A 24059-nucleotide genomic window follows, 5' to 3' on the forward strand; every position below is an offset into this window, starting at 1 on the left:
GTAACCAACTCCTAAATGCCCTGTAGTCCCCTCCTTATACAATGTGGTGAACCACACATCTATAAACAAGACTCTACAAGACACGACGGGGCCTGGGGCAAGACCGACACCTGTTTCCTCATCTATCGTTGCATACCAACTTGCGACTAAGGGACTCTGTTATGTATACTCTGGCCATGGGCCACATTACATGATAATATGCAATGCGAAATATAAAACTTCATAGAGACTAACGTTGACTAAATGTCAACATACAGCTGGGCCGGCAAGGGCGTCATGATTACTACAACGGACAAGCCAACAAAATATACGTACAGGGCCTACAAACCCAACATAATGCACTAACTGACAGGATATGTCTACAAACCTCTACGAATAGATGTATTGTGATCGGAACAGGGCCCCGACCTACCCATATCCTATCTACATATATACACAAGATGTAAATAAAATTTCTAGACCTAGCAACTCCGAAGGACAGGGAGCTTACCGATAAAGCTGAACTCGGGCAAACACCCACTGAGGAGGTCTACCCGTCTGTTTGTCTGAACCTGCACGCATGAAATACAGCTCCCCCAGAAAGGGACTTCGGTACGAAACAATGTACCGAGTATGTAAGGCAATATACTGAAAGCTGAAACCGGACTGATAATATAATAACTGAAAGCAACTGGGGTTAAAAGATAATCTAAAGATATGCCCATTTGCTAATACTAACTCTGTTATCTCAATATAGTAAGTAAAATAGTTGTCCGGCCTTATAAGGCTCAGTAAATATATATAACTGCTTTGCCATAATAGGCTTGCTCATAGGCGCTCGACCATACTAGGCTCTGTATCTTGACCAACTGGCTCGCTCATAGGCTCTCGGCCACAGCAGGCTCGATATATAACTTACCATCTAATTAGAGGTTGCCCAATAGGGGCCTGCCCATCAATTATAGCTCGATGGTAACGAAAATACTGTAATACTGTATATATATATATATATATATATACATATATACACTCAAGTCTTATTCTTTTCTATTTACATTTAATAGGGATCGAGATTATATTAGTTACAAGCGCATCAATTAAAACATTAATGTCTACTCGTAATGCCACACTTAATCCATTCATAAGTACAAAATTGATATCTATATAATATTATAGATAATCTTCTCCTAACGTCTTTGTTCACGAATTTAATAAAAATATTACGAGAGAATACAACAAGAGACTAATAAATGTAGTAAGAAGATACTTTCTCACCAACATTCCAACAAATACATCAAATTCATTTAGTTGAAAATAAACATTTGACTAGTAAAATATACTTAAATTTCTGGATATGAATTTTTCTTTATGCCTTATTATCAAACTTGTGTAATGTCGAGATCATGCAAAAATGAAGGACGAGTTTAGCCTTAATATATCTGGAGTAGGAAAAAATTCGTATGATATTCTTGGAAGAAATTGCACCGTACTCATTTAGAAACGCAAAATTTATACGTTGTTAAGCTTCCAAAAATTTTGTTGGATTTTGGTTGAAAGATGATAAGCTTTGGTGAAGATGTTCTGGTTGTAATTTTTTGGGTGAAGAGTTGTGGTTATGTATGTTTTGGTGAAAGCTTACTAATGTTGGATTTTGGTTGAAAGAAGGAAGGGACATATTATATTAGTGTTTAGTCCATATTTAGAATGGAGTGTATGGATATTATGTCACCTAACAAGAATGACTCTTAGTCAATTCGTTTACTTGTTGCCACGTTCTTTTATTTTGGGGTTTGTGTAATCTCATAATTTATTTATTAATTAGATAATATCCCGCTACCCGATAATTAATTAATTACCCGCATAATTACGAATTGTCTTAAATTACATAAAATTCTACTTATTTTAGTACACTTTATACATCATATTATTACGGTCATATGGTACCTTGTATGGTACTAGTCCATGTATCGGGTATTATAGCTCGGACCGTATTTTATCCCAAATCGACAACCTTCAACGAAACTCATTTTCTCTAATTCGTGTAACCTTTCCTTCATGGAACTTATTTATTGCTTGTTATAAATAGCATAAATATGCTAATCTCAAGATAATCTCATCCCCAAGTTTACGCCAATTAATTGAGGATGAAACCTTAACGTACGAAAAAACGAGAGATGTAACAATAACAATATAAATGAAATGGCACGGCATCACCCTTCGTGCTTTACACTCTTCCTCATATGATAACAAATATAAAATGATAATGATCAGGAAATGGCACGGCATCACCCTTCGTGCTTTACACTCTTCCTCACATGATAATGTATATGAAATTGCACGGTATTACCCTTCGTGCTTTACACTCTTCCTCACATGATAATGAATATAAAATGATAATGATCATGAAATATTACGGCATCACCCTTCGTGCTTTACATTGTTCCTTACCAAACATATGAATATCAATAAATTGACAAGGCAGGAAGTAATAATAACATCGAGGAGATTATTCAATGAATATTCCAAACAAATTCTCAAACATAGCTTTACAAGCCAACAATGATTCAACGAACCCTCAAGGGCCACATAATTCGAGTACTCCCACAAATCACATAATTTATCAATAACACAAGTATGAAATCTGTCATCTCAAAATATCGGCCGTACCAATGTAGAAATAATTTTGCATAGGGATTATCAAACTAAACACATCAATGTATTCTCAGAATTCTATCAAGTTTGGTCAAGTTATATTAGGCTAAGTTTTGATTACTAACATTTTATACTATGTTCTTTGTATCGGTAAATCTAGTGAGGCATGAAGCAAGGAAATTATGTAATTCTACAAGACATAATTATAGCACGACCTACCCCCGATCATGATTAACCTCGGCACATACATATACGATCTTCACCTCATATATGTATCACCCCCGCATATGGCAAACAATGACAAATAGGAGGAAAACTTCCCACAAAAGTTAGGCAAAACAATTACCTCGATTCTGCTACTCAACACTCAACTTTGCCTTTTCCTCTACAAATTCGCCTCCGCTCGACTCACTCTATCCATCAACGACTTGAATACATCACACAATGCAAGAGAAAATAATTTCGATTAATAAAGCTATGATATTTATTAGATTTTTCAAAAGTCAACAAAAGTCAAACCCCAGGCCCATCCGGTCAAAACCCGGGTCCAAGGGTACGTCTTGACTACCCATAGCCTCACGAGTCCAAATATCTTTTTTTTTTCAAATCCGAGACATTTTCCACTTACGAACCCTAAATTTTCATTTTTAAAAAAAATTGACAAAATCCCCAAATTTTTCCATATATTTCTCATGAATTTGATGTTAAATCTTGTATTTCATAATATATAGTTGGAAATTGATTAAATATACTTACAAAATATTTTGGTATGAAACTCCCCTCTCAAAATCGTCTCACCTCGAAGCTAGGGTTCAAACATATGAAAAATTATGCAAAAACTCGGAATTCTCAGCACTTAACAAGTCGCAGATGTCGCATTTGCGACAGGGGATTCGCAAATGCGACCCTCGCAAATGCGAACACTATATCGCAAATGCGAACTGAAAGTCCTACTGCTTATGTCGCATTTGTGACCAATACATTGCAAATGCGATTCTACCAGTACCACCATTCAAAAACTATGAAAAATCATTCCGAAACCAATCCGAAACTCACCCGAGCCCTTGGGGATCCAATATAAATATGCACACAAGTCTAAAAATACAACACGAACTCGCTCGCGTACTCAAATCATCAAAATAAATTCTAAAACCACGAATCGGATGCCAAAACGCATGAAAATCAACTAAACTTAAAGAACTTCTAGAATCGCAACCGAGCCTCCAAACTATATCGAATAACCTCTGATTGGCTTAAAATTTTGCAGACAAGTCACATTTGCCATTGCGGACCTCTTCCAACTTCCGGAATCGGAATCCGACCCCGATATCAAAAGTCCACTCCCGGTCAAACTTTCCAAAAATCCAACTTTTGCCATTTCAAGACTAGTTTGATTAAGGACTTCCAAATTACAATCCGAACATACTCCTAAGTCCAAAATCATCCAACGGAGCTAACAGAACTGACGAAACTCCATTCCGAGGTCAAATGCTAAAAGTTAAGCTTGGTCATTTCTTCCAACTTAGAACTCAAATCTTGAAGTGTATTCTTCTAAATCAATTCCGGATAACTTGAAAATCAATAGTGACGATTTACGCACGTAATAATACATCATGCGGAGATACTCGAGCCCTCAAGCTACCGAACGAAGTGCATATTCCCAAAATGACCAGCCGAGTCATTACATTCTCCATCACTTAAACACACGTTCGTCCTCGAACATGCCACGAATCTTTCCAAAGCTATCAAATCACGGTTTAACCTTACTAAGCACAAACCCGGGGGTGGTTCCACGTCACCCTGGTCCACATAATCCTGCCAACACAACATAATTAGAGATCCTTATTTAAACCTTGGTCCTTAAACCTTAGAACCCAATCTCTATCCTCCAGAATTCATTACAAGACCCGAACCCCACGGCCATACACTGTATAAGTCTGGACAAGCTGTATCAAGCCACAACCATAATACAAGATGTAATCACATGATATACCCTATCACTTCGACACTCACAGTAGGGACTACTGACCACCATTACTGCCCAAAACAAATCCGGTGCTGGTAGCAATCCCCATATCGATTGGAACCTCGTTCAAAACCTTTACACCCTACCGATGATGAAAGAAACATGCATAACCGATTAACCGCTCATCTGATCAATAAGCTAAGAAACTCACTCGCCCGACCAGGGCCATTGTCCAAATCCTCAACAAGATATAGTGTTACTCTTCCAAACCTTCCTCATCCCAATACAATAGCGCAAATCTCAAGTCTAGAAACCTCATTTCGGCCAATACGAGTAGCCATACCGATAAGCCTCAACAATAAACATATGGAGCCACATACAACCCAGTTCCGTATACTAACAAGTAATAATTCAGACATGACAGATAACGGTAAGAAGACTAAATAAGGAAACTACTAAGCAAGTTAAACATGCAGGGAAATTTTAGCATTTTACTATGAACTATTTTCAACAAGGTGAAAGCAAAATACATGAAATAGAAATAAGGAGTCATATTTCATCACTGTACCGTTGCGGCATGCAACCCAATCCCATCATATCAATCCATATAGGATACCCACCGAGCCATAATACTCGAACTCACTGATCACATGTGCGTCAATGTCAAGAACAATATAGTGCACAAAAATATAACTGTGGGGAAAGTTATTAGGAACAAACAATACTAAGAAAGGCAGGCACAACTATGGTGCAATAAGCAAATCAACATCACAAAGGCCACCTCACCCATAGTGCCATGAAGTCTAAATTGAATCACAATATACGTGCGAAGAATCATGTAACCCCCACAACTCGTTATAGCATAAGAGCGAAACATACGACATAAACCAAAGCGCGAATAACATCCACTCCGCCCGATGATATACATGTGGCATCAACTATGCAAGAGCAAACAAGTCCAATCTGATGCAGAATACGCACCCTCACTAGGCTCAAAATAATCCCCAAACCAAGTTTCGATCATCCTCAAACATGTAATAAACCTTCCAAAAGTCTATATTCAACCGAGAATCATTTATTTAACCCAATCCAAAAGAACACTACCACACACAATATAGCTTTTATACCTATAGAAAACATCAACTCCTACTGTGGTCCTAACCATGATAAATTCTCCCAAACTCTGTAACACATAATCAAGTATTCAGAACCAATTGCCTCTAACTCAACCAAGTCAAGCAGACCGTCAATCCGAAAGTAACTCAATCCAATATGACCGCCCTAAGGGAACTTCCTGGGGATCCAAAGCCATTTTCTACATCACCCCAACATTGACATATGACCCTTCTTGACAAGGAAATATCGCCGATCCGATTACCACTTGCTATAGTTTTCAAGCCTGCCCGTAGACAAATTCAAAAGACGTTAAAGGCTACATACTACCTAGAACTCGCCAAAACCTCCTCGATAACAACTCATATTACTCTGATCATCAATGCACAACCAATACTCATCGAGCAACCCGTGCTTCACCAGCATATGACCATTCGAAGAAATAACCAAGCAACTCATCACCCTAGAAACTGATACGCCAATGACCCTACAATTCGATCGTCATTAGTAGACTCCAACACTTAGCTCGAAGTAATAGATCACCTCATCGACACCCCAAAGTACCATATCTTCATAGCATGCCCCGATCTTGAACGACTATTTAGCTGAATACTTCAAAAACTCATGTAATACTGGTAATAGAATACCTCGAAGGCTCTACCAAGCATTTACCCATCATCGCAATAGTCATACAACTTCCCCAAATGCTCTAAAATGATAACATATGCCTTATACGAGACACCCAATCTAAACACAACATGCAGGAGATGGACCATCAGTTTTACTTAAATCAACACCTTGTCATGAACCCGCCTCATGCCACAAATGAACAACTAGAAGATTTAGCACTGCATTCTCTTCTGAGGCTAGACAACACATCGTGATGATAATCAAGCATCCATATCCCATCGTATCCTATCTGCAACATCACCGATCGTCGGCACATAGCGAATACTGAGTGCACCATATCACATATAAGCGATCAGGAAGAGTCAAAGTTGTAGATTTCAAGCTAAAACAAGGCCGCACGATAAGGAAAGAAGAAAGGGAATTTTTTCCTAAATGCCATGTAGTCTCCTGAAGATAGGTATGGACGTCATTATACCGATCAGTAGGACTCTACTAGACACTTGTTTGTGATTCGTAGAACCTACAAACCTAGGGCTCTGATACCACCTTGTCACGATCCAAAAACTACAAGTTTTGATAGAACCTAACTCAATCCGCTAGGTATGCCAACAAACAGATACACAACTCAACTGAGGTTATAATAGAAAAGATAATAGATAACTAAGCATTTACAAATTCACCCAAGACCTGGTAGTACGAATCACGAGCTTCTAAGATTTGGAATTTCAAAACTGATACAAATAAATACACGTTCTGTTTGTAGGTTATTTAAACATATTAGCAATAATCTAGACTACCAAGGACAAGTGGTAGTTATAACTAAACACACAAACATCTTTTGAATCAGCACCCGACGTCACCAGCAGCTCCGCTCCAAAATATGAACGGAACGTGCAGAAGTACAGTATCAGTACAACTGACTCCATGTACTGGTAAGTATTTTGTCTAACCTCGTCAAAGTAGTGATGAGGTTTTTAGTTAAAAAGATGCTTATTGCTATAACCTGTACAATAAATTAACAGTAAAGTAGTTCAAAGTATAATTGATAAAATTATCATATACAACTCGGCGAGACAGTCAATAATTACTAAAAAGGGACCACAGTAAAATATTTACGATCTTTCCTGGTATGAGAAGTATGTCCAAAATGTCAAATGTCAAATCGCATGGCACGATAACACCCTTCGTGCTTTTATCTCATCATCGCCACGTATAGAGAAATTTATATAACAATTTAATTAGCATAGCAACATCCTTCGTGCGTTCAACCCATCCTTCCAAATGTACGTATAATAGAACCAACCATATGGAAAAAGCTAAATAACATGAATTACAAGGTAGGAAATATGCAAACAACAACAATGGACAAGGATGTACATATGGGAAACATTAAAGGGCTAAACAAAAAACACGTGAGTATTAACAACAATTGGAAAGCAAGGGATATCAACGTCAATTAACTAGTATATTGAAAGCCTAAGTACAAATATGACAACTAAGAAGGAAACACATGATCTCTACAAGTTAACATGTAAGGGAATGGATGACAAGTATGATGGAATGCTTAAACTAGAGTGCAACGGAATAGGTTTGGCATGAGTATAGTTTCAGCAACAGGAAATAGGCACGGCATATGCAAGTTAAGTAAGTAAAAGACATGGACAACACAACAACAATGGAGATAAAGGTCAAGTATGTGACAATAACAACACATCATTCAAAATATATAATTGCGACAATAATAGCTCAACGTAAAGACGAAAATATATACACAGAAATAGATATCACATCATAATGCATGTCCCTCATCTTCACCTACATGGAAACACCCATCGTTCCATGACTTCACAGTATTAAAAGCATAACAATATAAATGAAAGGGCACGGCATCACCCTTCGTGCTTTACACTCTTCCTCACATGATAACTAATATAAAATGATATTGATCATGAAAGGGCACGGCATCACCCTTCGTGCTTTACACTCTTCCTCACATGATAATGAATATAAAAAGATAAAGATCATAAAATGGAACGATATCACCCTTCGTGCTTTACACTCTTCCTTACCAAACTTATGAATATCAATAAAATGACAAGGCAATAAGTAATAATAACATCGAGGAGCGTGTTCAACGAATATTCCAAACAAATTCTCAATCTCATCTTTACAAGACAATAATGATTCAACGAACCCTCAAGGACCATATAATTCGAGTACTCCCACAAATCACACAATTTATCAACAACACAAGTATGGAATCTAGCATATCGAAATATCGGCCGTAGCAATGTAGAAATAATTTTGTATAGGAATGACCGAACTAAATACATCAATGTATTCTAAGAATTCTATCAAGTTTGATCAAGTAATATTAGGCTAAGTCTTGATTACTAACATTTTATACTACGTTCTTAGTATCGGTAAATTTAGTGAGGCATGAAGCAAGGAAGTTAGTTAATTCTACAAGACATAATTATAGCACAACATACCCTCCGAGCATGATTAACCCCGGCACATACATATACGCTCGTCACCTCATATATGTATCACCCACGCATGTGAGAAACAATGACAAATTGGAGGAAAAATTTCCTCAACAAAGTTAGGCAAAACATTTACCTCAATTCGGCTACTCAACACTCAACTTAGCCTTTTCCTCTACAAATTCGCCTCTGCTCGACTGAATCTAGCCATCAACGACTTGAATACATCATACAATACAAGAGAAAACAATTTCGATAAATAAAGTTGTGATTTTTATTAGATTTCCCAAAAGTCAACAAAAGTCAAAACCCGGGTCCAATGGTAGGTCTTGACTACCCATAGCTTCACGAGTCTAAATATGTATTTTGTTTTCAGATCCGAGTCATATTCTACTCACAAATCCTAATGTAACACTCCACAAATTTATAAATGTTTCGAGACACGCTAACTATAGAACTAAATTATTACTATTTTATTATTTTTATCTTGCCTATGGTGATATATATATACAATTAGGAAAATATTGATAATTTTAATATTGTTAATTATTAAAAATGGGTATCATTAAATACTAGTTAAATCAAAAAAAGGAAAACAAATAATTGTAAAAAAAAAACGTGAGCCCTTAAGCCCATAAAACGCTCTTTGCAGTAAAGGCATGAAAGCCTTAGCCAAAAGACAAGGGCTGTGAAAAGGTTTAAACAAAAGGAGATTCTCAAAACAGAACACTTCACGTTATGTTACTAATGCAGAGGCAGCCACGATATTGCACCCAATGGTTTAAGGTTCTTTACAAATCACTAATTCTTGAACTCAGGTATGTAAAAATTCCCTATGGTCAATTACCTTACAGTAGTAATAGGTAAGAATTGAATAGTTAATTCCCTTATCCCTCTATATCAACAATAAATTTCATGTTTAGGTGTAAAACTTTGAAATTAATTAAAATGCACTGGTTTGTAGAATCAATTATTTGACGGGTATAAATTGGACTGGGATCTATGTATTGGCTCAAGGAGTATTTAGGTGAGTTGATATAACCCTTTACTAAAGTGGTTTAACTCACAAAAGCACGCATACAAGGTGTTTGATAAATTGCTTAAAAGACTTTATATTTACTTAATTGGAGCGAGTGAGTACCTATTAACTTAGAATTGTTCTAGCAAAAGTTTAGATGATTTATTATGATATATGTGTGTAAATTTTCAGATTTTTGTATTATTCTTATATGCAATTTTCATGTTGAAAATTCATAAAAAAGCAAGAATATTTAGAAATAATTTTGAATGTTTATTTCATTCTTATGCCATACCTTACATTTAAGAATTCTAGAATAAGTATGTTTGACAGATTTAGACTTGAAAAGTCACAAGAAGAAGTTTTAGAAAGAAATGATTTTTGGGAGTATCCTTTATTCTGAGAAGGGGTCATTGTCCAAGCTGAGGGTTCTGACCAAGGCGTTGACTTCCTGAAACTACTTGAGCCAAAGTAGGGAGCACACGAGCCGAGGGTCTCGTTGCTGAGAATTTACTTAGCCATGCTAAGATATGATACATGAGCGTTGAGAACCATGAAGCGAGTGACACCTCATGGACTGGGCCTATTCGATCAGGTTGGGATCAAACCCATGCTGATCACACGGTGACTGAGACAGAATTAAGTTCGGATAGTTGGAACTCCCAAAGTATAAAGAGAAGTAATTTTTTTTTTTTGAAAAAGAAAAGAATTTCTTTTTGAATATTCATAAACTGCTATTATGCTATTATTTTAGAATTGTTCTTAGAGGCTTTATGTTTTCTATACATTTATATTCTTTGCTCGTAAGGTGTATTGTTTTAGAGTTGCGTCCCCTGTTGTTGAGACTCACTGAGTTCAATGGATGGTACTGACGTTCTCTTTTGGGAACCTACGTTGGTCTGTGGTACAACGTAGGAACCGATTTTGCAGGCGAACATGCTACGGGTTAGGACTTCCTTCTCTTCTAGTGCTATTGGTGAGCTCCGCTTTTGTTCGTGGAGTGTTCCTTTGAGTTATCTTTATTTAGTTATTTCTTTGTTTACTTAGAGAACTGGCCAAGAAATCTCATGTCCTGAGCAGTGCGTCAGTTTATCACTAGAGGCTTCATAGACATAGTCGTTGGGTTAAGATTCAGATATTTTTGATAATAACTTAGCAATAATTCAATATTTACTACGAATAAAGTTTTAGGGTTGATTTATTTAAACATTTAAAAGTAATCAAAAGTATTTGGCTAGAGTATTGCCTTGTTGCACATAAGGTTTGGAGTTACAATAGATTTGATAAGCAGAGATGGTTTGCTCGGTCATGTTCAATGATCGAGTGTTGGTCCCGGCTTGTTCAGAAAATTAGTCGTGACAAACATGGTATTAGAGCCTCGGGTTTATGGAGTCCTAGGGGTCTTTGAAGCCGTGTTAGTAGAGACTTATTTATGTGTATGAAACGCGCCATACTTATGGAGGCTACAAACATTTAGGAAAAATCTCATGTTTTCATACTTTAGATCGTGCAGTAGATTCTACCTCTAAGAAATTATCTAATGAATTCATTTCTCCAAAACTCGCAGAAATGGCTCGTACTTGCAACTCTGACACTGACACTTAGGATGTTGCTCAAGAAACTATTGCTACTATTGTGGCTCAAGGAAGAACTAAGAAGGTTTTAACTCCGAAAAGGAAGGGTAGATCCACAAAAGGGGTCCAAGTACCCCGAGTTGAACATGAAGAAGGGGTGAATAATGATGAGCAAGTACCTCAAGATCCAGTGCCTCCCCCAACAACATCTCCGGCTCAGGCAACTATATCTCCCGAGGTGGGTCAGATGTTTAATGTTGTCAATAGTGCTATGGAGATGTTTAAAGCCTTTATGGCCAACCAGAACGAGAGAAGAGATTAGATTCCACCTCAATCAAATAGACAGAACAATTCTGAGTCCTCAAGAGTGAATGAAATTTTGAAGTGGAGTCCTCCAGTGTTCCATGGTTCTATAGTTGATGAAGATCCAATGTTGTGGCTGGAGGGTGTCAAGAAAGCCCTCCGAGTGATGAAAGCATTTGATGATGAAGATGTGGAGTTGGTTGCTTACTAGCTTAGAGATGTGGTTGGGTCTTGGTTTGAGATGTGGGAAAAGGAAAGAGATGAAGATGATGGTCCGCCTACTTGGGAAGAATTTGAAGAGGCCTTCATGATTAACTTTATCCCAGAAGAGGATAGGGAAGCTAAGGCTACAGAGTTTGAAAAACTCAAGAAAGGGAATAAAAGTATGCAAGAGTACTACATAGAATTCATAAGGTTTGCTAAGCATGCTCCTCACATGGATAAGACAGAAAAAGCAAAGGGTTTGTTGGCGGTTTAGCTTACTACATTAAGGATACGACATCAGCTGCAGCAGTAGGGATGACAACCTTGTCCTCTGTTGTGGGATTTTCCAAGCACTTAGAAAAAGACAGACAACAAAAGAGAGAAGAAAAAGAGCATAACAAGAAAGCCTGGACAGTGGGCAGGTTTAATGGTACATCTAGTGGAGGTGGAAGGGATTCCTCTACTAAGAAGTCATTAGCACCAGCTCAGTCTAGTCATCAGTCAGGTGGTGGTTCTTTCTTCAGACGTACTCAGAGTTATGGAAATCAGTCTCTTTAGAATAATAATTTTAGGACATCATCCTCATATAGCCAAGGCAGGCTGAGCAACATTCACACCAACAAGGTCTTTTTGGAACATGTAAGCGGCAACATTCAGGTCGGTGCAAGCTCGGGTTTCATGGTTGCTATCATTGTGGAGACATTGGTCATATAAAGGTCAACTGCCCAAAGTTGTGATGTAATTTCAGTGGTGGATCAACTCGTCCTTCTAGTTCCTCAGCTACTGCAATTGCACCACCCCAGGCTCGTGGTTCTCATAATCAGGCCGGGCATGGGGCAGGCAGAGGTGCAGATCGAGTCACCTAGGGAGGGGGACAACCCCATTTGTTTGCTACACTTGATCGCCAGAGTGCAGAGGCATCTGCAGAAGTCATTATAGGTATACTTTTAATTTTCTCACATAATGCTTATATCATAATAGATCCAGGGTCAACGCTTTTATATGTGACTCCATACTTGGCAATTAACCTCGAAATAGAACCAGAACAACTTAGTGAGCCATTTCTAGTATCTACTCCAGTTAGCGACTCAGTGAAAGTCACCAGAGTCTGTAGAGGTTGTATAGTTTCAGTCCAAGGTCGCAACACCAAAGCTGATCTCATAGATTTAGAAATGGTGGATTTTGATGTGATCATGGGTATGGATTGGTTGTCTTCCTGCTATGCCATGTTAGATTGTCATGCCAAGATAGTGAAGTTCCAATTTCCAAATGAATAAGTCTTAAAGTGGAAGGGTAGTCCAGCATTGCTTATAGTTAAGTTTATTTCTTACCTTAAGGCACGAAGAATGATCGGTAAGGGGTGTCTCGCCTATTTGGCTCACACCATTAATCCAGAATCAGAACCACCAGCTATTCAGTTAGTGCCAGTTGTTAGAGAATTTCCAGATGTTTTCCCAGATGACCTTTCTAAACTTCCTCCCGAAAGAATCATAGACTTTGGCATTGATCTCATGCCAAGCACTCAGCCCATATCTATATCTCCTTATAGGATGGCACCAACAGAACTTAATAAGTTAAGAGAACAGTTGAAAGACCTTCTTGACAAGGGCTTCATTAGACCGAGTGTTTCACCATGGGGTGCCCCAGTCCTATTTGTCAAGAAGAATGATGGGTCTCTCAGAATGTGTGTCAACTATCGGTAGTTGAATAAAGATACCATTAAGAACAAGTAGCCACTACAAAGAATTGATGATTTATTTGATCAACTTCAGGGTGCAAAGTACTTTTCAAAAATAGACTTGAGGTCGGGGTACCATCAGTTGAGAATCAGAAAAGAGGATATATCTAAAACAGCCTTTAGAACTCGCTACGGGCAATATGAATTTCTAGTGATGTCCTTCAGGTTGACAAATGCTTTAGCCGTACTCATGGACCTCATGAACAGAGTTTTCAAGCCATTCCTGGATATCTTAATTATTGTGTTTATAGACGATATTTTGGTGTATGCTAAGAGCAAGGAAGATCATGCAAAACACCTCAAAATAGCCTTGCAGACCTTGAAGGAGAATGAGCTTTATGCCAAGTTTTTAAAATGTGAGTTCTAGTTGCAGTCAGTGGCATTCTTAGGCCATGTGGTATCTAGTGAAGGAATAAAAGTAGACCCTCAGAAGACAGAATCAGTCAAAAACTGGCTAATGCCGACAACGCCAACCGAAATCATAAGTTTCTTGGGGTTAGCTGGCTACTATAGAAGGTTTGTATAGGGGTTTTCCTCACTTGCACCTCCATTAACTAAGTTGACTCAGAAAGCAGTTAAGTTCCAGTGGTCAGACGCTTGTGAGCAGAGTTTTTAAGAGTTAAAAAAAAGGTTGACCACTGCACCTGTGTTAACCTTGCCGACAGGTTCGGTTGGGTTCACAGTGTATTGAGATGCCTCCAGAGTGGGCCTTGGTGGTGTTCTTATGCAAAATGGAAAAGCTATTGCCTATGCTTCCAGGCAGTTAAAGAATCATGAAAAGAACTACCCCACACATGACTTGGAGCTTATAGTAGTGGTTTTTGCATTAAAAATATGGCGACACTACCTTTATGGCGAGCATTCTGAAGTGTTTACAGATCACAAAATCTTCCAGTACATTTTCAAGCAAAAAAACTAAATTTGAGACAGAGAAGGTGGCTCGAGCTATTGAAAGATTATGACATCAATATCCTTTATCACCCGGGCAAAGCTAATGTGGTAGCAGATGCACTTAGTAGGAAGTCAATGGGTGTCTTGGCCCATCTTGCAGTACAAAGGCGATCTTTGGGTCGAGAAATTCAAAAACTAGCAAATGATGGAATTAGATTGGATGAGACCGAAGAAGGAGATATAACTGCTTATGCCTTAGTGCAATCCTCCCTTGTTGCGCATGTTAAGGCTAAGCAAGACGAAGATCCTTACTTAGTGAAATTAAAAGAAGGAGTCAGAAGCAAAGAAATCACTATTTTCACTCTAGGAAGTGACGGAGTTTTGAAGTTGAATGATCGGTGTGAGCACGTGATTTTTGCTTTAACGAAAACTACTCCAAAAATAAATCAAATAATAAAATAAAATACATGTTGCATGCATATAGGATTTAATTATGCATTTAAGAGATAATATAAAATCACAAAAATGTGCATTGGTTCTATTTCAAATGTTTCATTGGGTGATTGATGTTTTGACTACGTGTTAAATAATTGTTATGAAGTAATTAATATTTTTGTGTAAGGTTAAAAATTGTTTTATAATTTTTATTAGGATTTTTTATAATTTAAATAAAATTAGAAAATATATGTAATTGTGAAAGAAAATTGGACCTGGATTAAAATCCAGGCCCAAGTGAACTAATTACCCCAACAGCCCAAACCAAATTACCCCCCTTTAGCCCAGGTCCGGTCCAGTCCGAAAAGAGTCAATATGACAGCGTTTAGTCATGGCTCAGCATGGACCGTTCGATCAAATCCAATCAACGGACGAGATCTTCTACCCTTACCCGAAACCCGACCCTTTGACCCAATACAGGCCGACCCTGAACTTAGACCAAACGACGTCGTTCGGATTAGTGGATTAATCTTGGCCCTTAATCTTACTTGATCGGACGGATAACATCAGTGCACCCCACCCCTATATAAGTCCCCAAGCCTTACCCGACCCCTAACTAAACACCCCCCCCCCCTCTCCTACACTATTCATCATCGTCCCCCAAGACCCACTCCTAACCCTAGCCTCCCTAGGATTCCACCGCCTGAAACCCGGCGGCATCAACGCCGCCGGTCACCAAAGTAACACCCCAGAACCCCCTGAGTCTCCTCTATCCAAATATGTTATCTGCTTGGTTCGAATCTCCCTGAAGGTTCTCGAATCTTCATTTGAAGATTCAAGCCAAGTTCAGATCTAAACCAAACAACACCTAGTTAACACCATAGCTTCCCCTAGTCATCCTGAGTATGGATCTGTTGGTTGTTTGGTTCGAATCAGTTCGGAACTTCTCGAATCTTCTTTTGAAGATTCGGACCAAACAAGAACAAATTCAGATCCATTTCAAACTAACATGAAATAACCCCTAGGCTACCCTCACCCTTGTATCATGTTTGGTTCCCTTCAAATCTGCCCAGAAATGTTCGGATTTAAGATCCAAGAACCTGAAACCCTAAAAATTTCCAATCTTGGAATTTTTCCGATTTCAAGTAAAAGATTGAGGTTCAATTGACCTTAGTCAAAGTATTTTCAGTGGAAAATACTTCGACTAAGGTCTGTTTGATTTCAAAAAAAAATCCGAAGCTGAGTTGAGATCGAGTCTGATTAAAATTCAGAGGTATTTTTCTATTATTTTGTGTATTCTAAGTGTATTGTTGTCTGTGTCAATAGCTTTTTGATTTTTCATATTTGTTTTGATCAATTCTGTCATTTCTGTCTCCTACCTATTTACTTGATCCGAATGTGAATTGTTTCTATTGGTTGTGATTATTTACAATGTATGTAATCGACTCGATTAAGTTCGTCGATTAGTTATATTATGAATTCTCGTTTATGATAAATACTGATTGAAACAATTTGTCTACCTATTGTTTGTTGACAATTGTTATAGATAGTTAGTTAATTAGTCCTTTAAATCATGTTTGTTTATAAATCAGTGAATCCGTCAAATGGATGTTGTGTATGTATTGATTTCTGGGCAGTTAGTTTCAGGTAATGCATATACTGTTAATACCCCTGCACTTATGCTAAATTCAATTTCAATTCAGATTTTGTTCTGTTAAGTTCTGCGTATTGTTAAAATGTTTGTGTACAAGTTCAGTGTTCAAATCTGAATTTAGTTTTGTCCATTAGCTATTAGACATTAGGTGTTGAATCAATTAGTTATCATTGAATAGACAGAATGTTTGTTTGATTTAGGACTTGATTATCAGCTGATAAACAGGTTTAATTCAGATAATTTGGTTAAGGTTTAAGCAATTTTGGTCTGGGGCAGTAATAACAGTAGTATTGAGGGATTTTCAGTGAGTATTTGAGAAATGAAACAGTAGGGTAATATAATAATAATAGTGTGCTTATAATGGAATTTTTGTTGCTATAATTTAGGAGATAATGGGAAACAAAGGGTAATGGAATGCTGGAAATCAGGAAAAAGTTCACTCAATGGGATTTAAAGTAGTTAAAAGAAGATTTTAGATATGATTTTCTGTTTTTAAAAGATAATAGGGGGTCCAGGCAGCACAAAAAGGAAGGAAGCATACCTGTATAAATACAGGGGCAGATTTCAGGAAAAAGGAAGGAGACAGAGAATTTTTCAGAGGGAAGATTTTTAGAAAGAAAAAGAAAGGCAGAGAGAATTTTTAAGAGAGAATTTTTAAGAGATTTTGAGGGCTGAGATTTTAAAGAAAGGAAATAGAAAATAGAACACTCACATACACACTCACACACAGATACAACAGCAGAAACAGAAAATCAGAAACAAACTGAATTTGAAACTGAAGAAAAGCTGAAATCTGAAATGTTGTTCTTGTGTTGAATCTGTTCAACTTTGTGTGATTCCACTGTTCAGTTAAAATCTGAAGTGTCTTTTAAAATACTATACTGTGCATCTATTTTCTTCGGGTCTTATTATTGTTCAAATCTGTGGGAATACTGATATTTGGCTGAGTGTGTTACTGCTGTAACTGCTGAAACTTACTTCTTCTACCTCCATTTTCAGGTATATGTCTTTTAAATTTTAAGTTGGAAAGAGATTCAACATGACTCATCAATGAAGCTTGAACTGAAAGTCTATTTTCTATTTGTCCAAGTTCATCAATTTAAATTTCATTTTTGTTTCATGTAGTTAATTAGTAGTGAATTCAATTTGATAGCTATGAGCTAATTGTCTTACTTTGAAAGTTTGTATAAAGGTTTGTAATAATATTAGTTCATTATCTCATTAGTTTAATAAATTGTCCAAATAGGGAATATGGCATGAATGTTGGTCATTATTTAATTTTGTTGTTAGTTAAGTAAGAAGTGATGTAGAAGTATCAAGAAAACTACAATAATGATATTTATTTGTTAAATAAGGTTAAGATGGTGTTGATGGTATATTTTTATATAATAGATGTGGGTATAAATGTTGGCGAAAGGTAATATGATATAGCTCATCATGATGGTAAAACGTTATGAATATTTACGCCAAATAGTTGGGTTGCATGTAAGGTAACTTTGTTGAATTAACTTGCATAATAATTCCTTTTCTATAAATTCGATGCTTATCTACTTTCATAAAACAAAGTGACCAAATAATTAGGCCTATTAGACTAAAAGTGAGTGTATGAGAATGAAAAGAGATGTACAAGCATAAATTGCCACACTTTACATCATTGATAATTAGAAATAGAATTTGCATTAAGTAAACAATGAAAATTCTTGGAAAATATTTCCTTCCTTTATGAATCATTTATTTTCAGTTTCATATGCCATTTATTCTTTGGCGTGTATATATATATGTCATATTTGTTTTTTTTAAAGATAGTATTAATCATATTCTTATTATGACCTTTGAATTTGAACAGTTGGAATGAATTATTTATATTCGAAAAATATAATCAACGGTCAACATTTAATATTGCAAATTCTTTGAAACCTTAAATGGGAATTTATCATGATTTTCACATAAAAATGTATGGATATAATAAACAATTTGTGGAAAATCCCTAATATCATTACAAATATGTTGCGCAATTAGGGATACGTTCGCGTACCCTGATTATACTTTTAAAAGCAAAATTTTGGATTATGCGTACGCGCAATTTCGAGCGAATATTTAATAAAAGGATTTTTCTAAAGGCGTTGAATCAATTTTATAAAAATCCGATATGTACGGTTCATTATTCAAGAAAAATAATTATTCTTGATTCAACGCAATCTCGAAAAAATGTGCTTAATAAATATATTGTCAAAAAGTAATTGTGTACACGTGCGCGCGACACAATTCCGCATCTTTTTAATTTATAACACGAATATACGTATGCGTAATTCGATTCAAAGAAGGGTTCTCAATCACAATAAGTATAAGCGGTAGTAAAATCAGATAACATCAATATATTTAATAAAATCAAGATGATTAAGCCAATAATAAAAACAGTTAAGCGATCGTGCTAGAACCACGGAATTCGGAAATGCCTATCACCTTCTTCCGGATTAACAGAATTCCTTACTCAGGATTTCTGGTTCGCAGAAAAAATAAACAGAGTCATATTCTCCTCGATTCAGGGATTATAATTGGTGACTTGGGACGCCTCAAAATTCCCAGGTGGCGACTCTGAAACAAATAAACAAATCCCGTTTTGACTGTCCTTTAATTGGAGAAAATTCCCCACGCGCCCCAGCGGGCGCGGCAAAAAGGAGGTGCGACAGCTCTAGCGACTCTGCTGGGGAACGAACCCAGAATCTCTGGTTCAGGGTTTAAAGAATTCGAGCTTAAAATATCTGTTTTTATTGGCTTTACTTACTATATAATTTTCAACTGTTTATATGCTAATATGCTAAATGTTTTTTTTACCGCTTTAATATTATTTGAATTGTGAATATATACAACTGCTACGAAACCCCCTTCTTTCTGAGTCTTCTGAATTTATGGTGTACACGTGCGCGTGACCCACCTTTCTGTTAAAGTCATACCAAATAAGACGGAGTTGGGACAAGTAACTAGGCCGGGCAGACTTTCGTGCTCCCGGTACGTTGCCCCCGCTTCGGCTCAAACTGTCTGTTTGGGTAAGCCAGGTTTAGAACAATCAACCTAAGGTTTTACACTTAGAATAACTCAGCCATGTACCGGATCCCTAGTAGGAACGAATATTTGCATCATATGCATTTGGCCTTGGAGACTCAACACAGGGGTTGGGTCTGTCTAGGACAGGTGAACCAAAAAATTAAAAGACCATCATGATGCATCCTACTTGTTACTTGTGCATTCATTTTCCTCGAACATGCTTGTTGACCAGCTTAAATAAAATCATGGTAGGAAGCAAGGAAAAATGGGTTGCTTTAAAATTTTCGAAAAAATATAGTTTTAAATTTTGAAATAAAGATATTTAATAAATAAATAAAAAATAAATAAAAATTCGAAAATAATTTTTAGTATAAATTTTGACTTTATTAAAATTAAATTTCAGATACAAAATAAGCACTACACAAAGCCCCTCATCCACAAGTACGGAGGAATTTCTATGTCAGCTTCAAATGTGGTGGTATGATTTAGGCGAAGACGGTCAAAAATGGGTCGTCAAGCATTTGGGAAATCTCACGGACATTATGAAAGTTGAGCCTCGGGATGATCTGATTACGGCATTAGTAACTTTCTGGGACCCTGTTCACAATGTTTTTCGTTTCTCTGACTTCGAGCTTACTCCTACATTAGAGGAGATAGCTGGCTATGTTGGTTTTGACGGAAGTTTAAGAAATCAAAGCTTGATATTCACAAAGGCTCCTTCAATACATCGATTCTTCGGTCTTCTGAACATCAGCAGTCAAATCAGGAAAAGCAATGTCATCAATGGATGTTGTTCCTTCAATTTTTTGTATTCCAGGTTTGGAAAGTCAGATGGGTTCGAAATTCATGAGAAAGGCCTTACTAATAAGCAAAACAAAGACACTTGGCAGATGCACCGTCGATTTGCTTTCATGGTGGCTTTTCTAGGAGTCATGGTCTTCCCAAATAAAGAGCGAACAATTGATATTCGCACCGCAAAAGTTGTGCAAATCCTCACCACTAAAGAAAATCACACCCTTGTCCCCATCATTCTATCAGATATTTATCGGGCTTTGACTTTATGCAAATCAGGAGCGAAAGTTTTCGAAGGATGCAAAATTTTGTTGCAAATGTGGGTGATTGAACATCTCCAACAACAACCCAAGATCATACAGTATGGGTCGAACAAAGCTAATTGCATCGAGAGCTATGAGGAAAGAACAAAAGATTATCAAGCTCCAGAAGGGATAGAAGCATGGGTATCTCATCTAAAGGCTTTAACTGCAAATCAAATTGAATGGACTCTGGGATGGCTCCCGATGAGAGAAGTAATACATATGTCAACCTCAAATAGTTATCTACTACTATTGGGATTGAGAAGCATTCAGCCGTATGCACCACTAAGAGTCCTAAGGCAACTAGGGAGATATCAAATAGTTCCTGATGAGGAAGATTTGAGTATGCAAGTAATCGAATTACACCCAGAAGCCACTATTCCCGAAGCTTTACTTCAGCAAATGTGGAATGGGTGCCGATACTTGAAAAGTGATACTCAAGTCCTAGACACTACCAAGGGTGAGATAAATCCTGGATATGCAAGGTGGTTCGAAAAGCGGTCTCGCGTGGATGATGTACCAGAACCTGAGCTAAAAAGGCCAACAAAAAGACCCCATGTTCAAAATTTCAATGATAAAATCCAAGAGCGGTTAATCTGGGGAGAAAAAGAAAAAGGGTACAAAGCCACTATCCATGCCCTAAAAGAAAATCTAAGAAGCCTCAGTTTGGAGAAAGATTTGCAAGAACAAGAAGCCAAAGGCGAGAAAAAGAGTCTAGCTTGTGAGAATGAAAATCTTCATGCTCGATTCCAAAAAATGAAAAGAGTCTCTGAAACGCCAAAGAGGAGCTGGAAGGATCAAAAAACCATCGCCAATCTCTTCGAAAAAATGCAAGATTATGATTCCATTCTTGCGGAAAACGAAAGGGCATTGAGCAAAGCAAAAGAAAGGATCCAACAATTAAACGAAGAAGCCAGATCTAACAAGGAACGCCAAGATAGGCAATCCGAAAAAGACAAGGCTCAATTCAAGAAGGAAAAAGACTATTGGATGCGATCAGAAGACCAGCTTCGTGCACAACTAGAAGAGGCAAGAAGATGCAACAGAGAATATCAACAAGAAGACCTCGACAGGGAAAGATCGCAAGCAAGAATAGAGCAGGCCAGACTCCGAGCTCTATTAGAATCAGCTTTAGATCGTGAAAACCGTGTCAGAGACATAGCCACCACTCGTCAGCAGCAATTGCAAGACCAAGACCAACGTCTCCAAGGTTTCAGGGCACAAGTCCACGACTTGGCAGTCTTCACATCTCAAAGTTATGTAAACTGCCAAGGAATGGATTATGAAAGGTTTACAGAGCATGCGCCCACTTTTGCTCGTCATCTAGCAATAGAGTTGGAAAGGATGTATCGTACGCTGGGAGGCCATCCAGGTCAAGCCCCACATTGAGCAGATAATCCAATATTAGAGAACAAAAGTGGAAAGTGGGGCATTTTGTGAGATGTTATGAATTGTATCTTTTATTTTGATTTAAGTGTGTGTGTTTCAAGCTATTTTCTTAAAGTTTTCAAATGTAATTCCATCTTTGTGTAATAAATAAACATGATTGACTTTGGTCCGAACTACGCAAGGTCTGATTCATGTTTGACATGATACGTAGGCAATCTCTAAGATTCGACCACCACGATAAAGATATATATAGTAAATAAAAGCGAATGACAATTTTTCAATTTCAAGAAAGCTGGGACGACACAAGCAACCGAGCGAATGCATAATAGAAAGGGATTATTTGTCTAGGAGCATTGCATCTCAACGTGTGATTATATATGTGTTAAACTCTCAAAACTAACAAGTTTGTTCATTTTCAGAATTCAACCAGTTAGTTTCTCTAAAGAGTATACTGGCATATTATCACTATCACACAAGATCAAAAGGACCAATACCCGAAAGTATGTCTATCCCAGATGTTGACACAGGTATGGAGATAGAAGAGATGGATGTCGGGAAAATGAAAGAAGAAATGCTTAAGCTCAAGCAGCAAATGGCTGAAATGTACCAAGCTTGGTCTACAGGACAGTTACCCCCATCTTACCCAAATAACCCTGCTCCATCAATGATCCAAACTCAGGATAATATCACCACTGAATTATCCCCAAGTTTCCCCATTTATCAGCACTACCGAGGCACCACCTCTCAGACACCACAGTCTCCACCTCCAAAACCAGTTCCGTACCTTCCTCCACCTATGACTCCTGTTTTTGTAGCACCTCCCCCTGCTACATTTCACAAATCTCCTAGTGAGCCTACATTTCAGGCCCAAGACAACCAATATTACCCCCCGGAGCCCACCTTCAAAGCCTCCGAAATCAATTCACCTGCTCCTCGGTTTGATCTCCCAACCGAAATTGACAAGCCAGCCAAAAATGCTGAACAAGAAGAGATGTTCAGGAAGGTCAAAAGTCTAGAACAGTCGTTCCGAGACATGCGGGGATTAGGTGGGCAAGTCAGTGTAGCATACAAAGATTTATGCTTATTCCCTAATGTACAATTGCCATTTGGCTTCAAGATGCCCAAATTTGACCTATACAGCGGGCACGGCGACCCAGTAGCCCACTTAAGGGGTTTCTGTAGCAAGATGCGAGGAGCTGGGGGAAAGGATGAATTATTGATGGCTTACTTCAGTCAAAGTCTAAGCGGATCAGCTTTGGAGTGGTATACACGCCAAGACCATGGAAGATGGTACACCTGGGATGACCTGGCACAGGCATTCGCATACCATTTCCAATACAATCTGGAAATCATCCCAGATCGATTATCTTTGACCAAATTTGAGAAGAAACACAATGAAAGTTTCAGAGAGTATGGTTTTCGGTGGAGAGAACAGGCAGCAAGAGTGGATCCTCCTATGAAGGAGAGCGAAATAGTAGACTACTTCCTCCAAGCCTTGGAACCAACTTACTACGCCCACTTGGTTTCAGCGGTTGGAAAATCATTCAACGAGGTAGTGAAGATGGGAGGTATGGTGGAAGAAGGCCTCAAGACAAATAAAATTATGAGTTATTCAGCAATTAAGGCAACTACTCAAGCTATTCAAGGCGGGGTAGGAGGAATCGGAAGAAAGAAGAGGGAGGAAGCAACCGTAGTTGATTCAGGAATTTGGCCGGGACCCAGGGGTTCACCGCTTTACTATAATCAGCAACGACCTCGCCAATCAGCTTACCACCATGATTCATCCCAACATTACTATCACCCTTCAGAGCCTCATTTCGCCATTAACCACGCTCAAGCATACAATCAGCCACCTGTTCACACCAATTGGCGTGCTCCTGTCACACCA

Source organism: Nicotiana sylvestris, chromosome 11, assembly GCF_000393655.2.
Source record: "Nicotiana sylvestris chromosome 11, ASM39365v2, whole genome shotgun sequence".
In the NCBI taxonomy this organism is placed as follows: domain Eukaryota; kingdom Viridiplantae; phylum Streptophyta; class Magnoliopsida; order Solanales; family Solanaceae; genus Nicotiana; species Nicotiana sylvestris.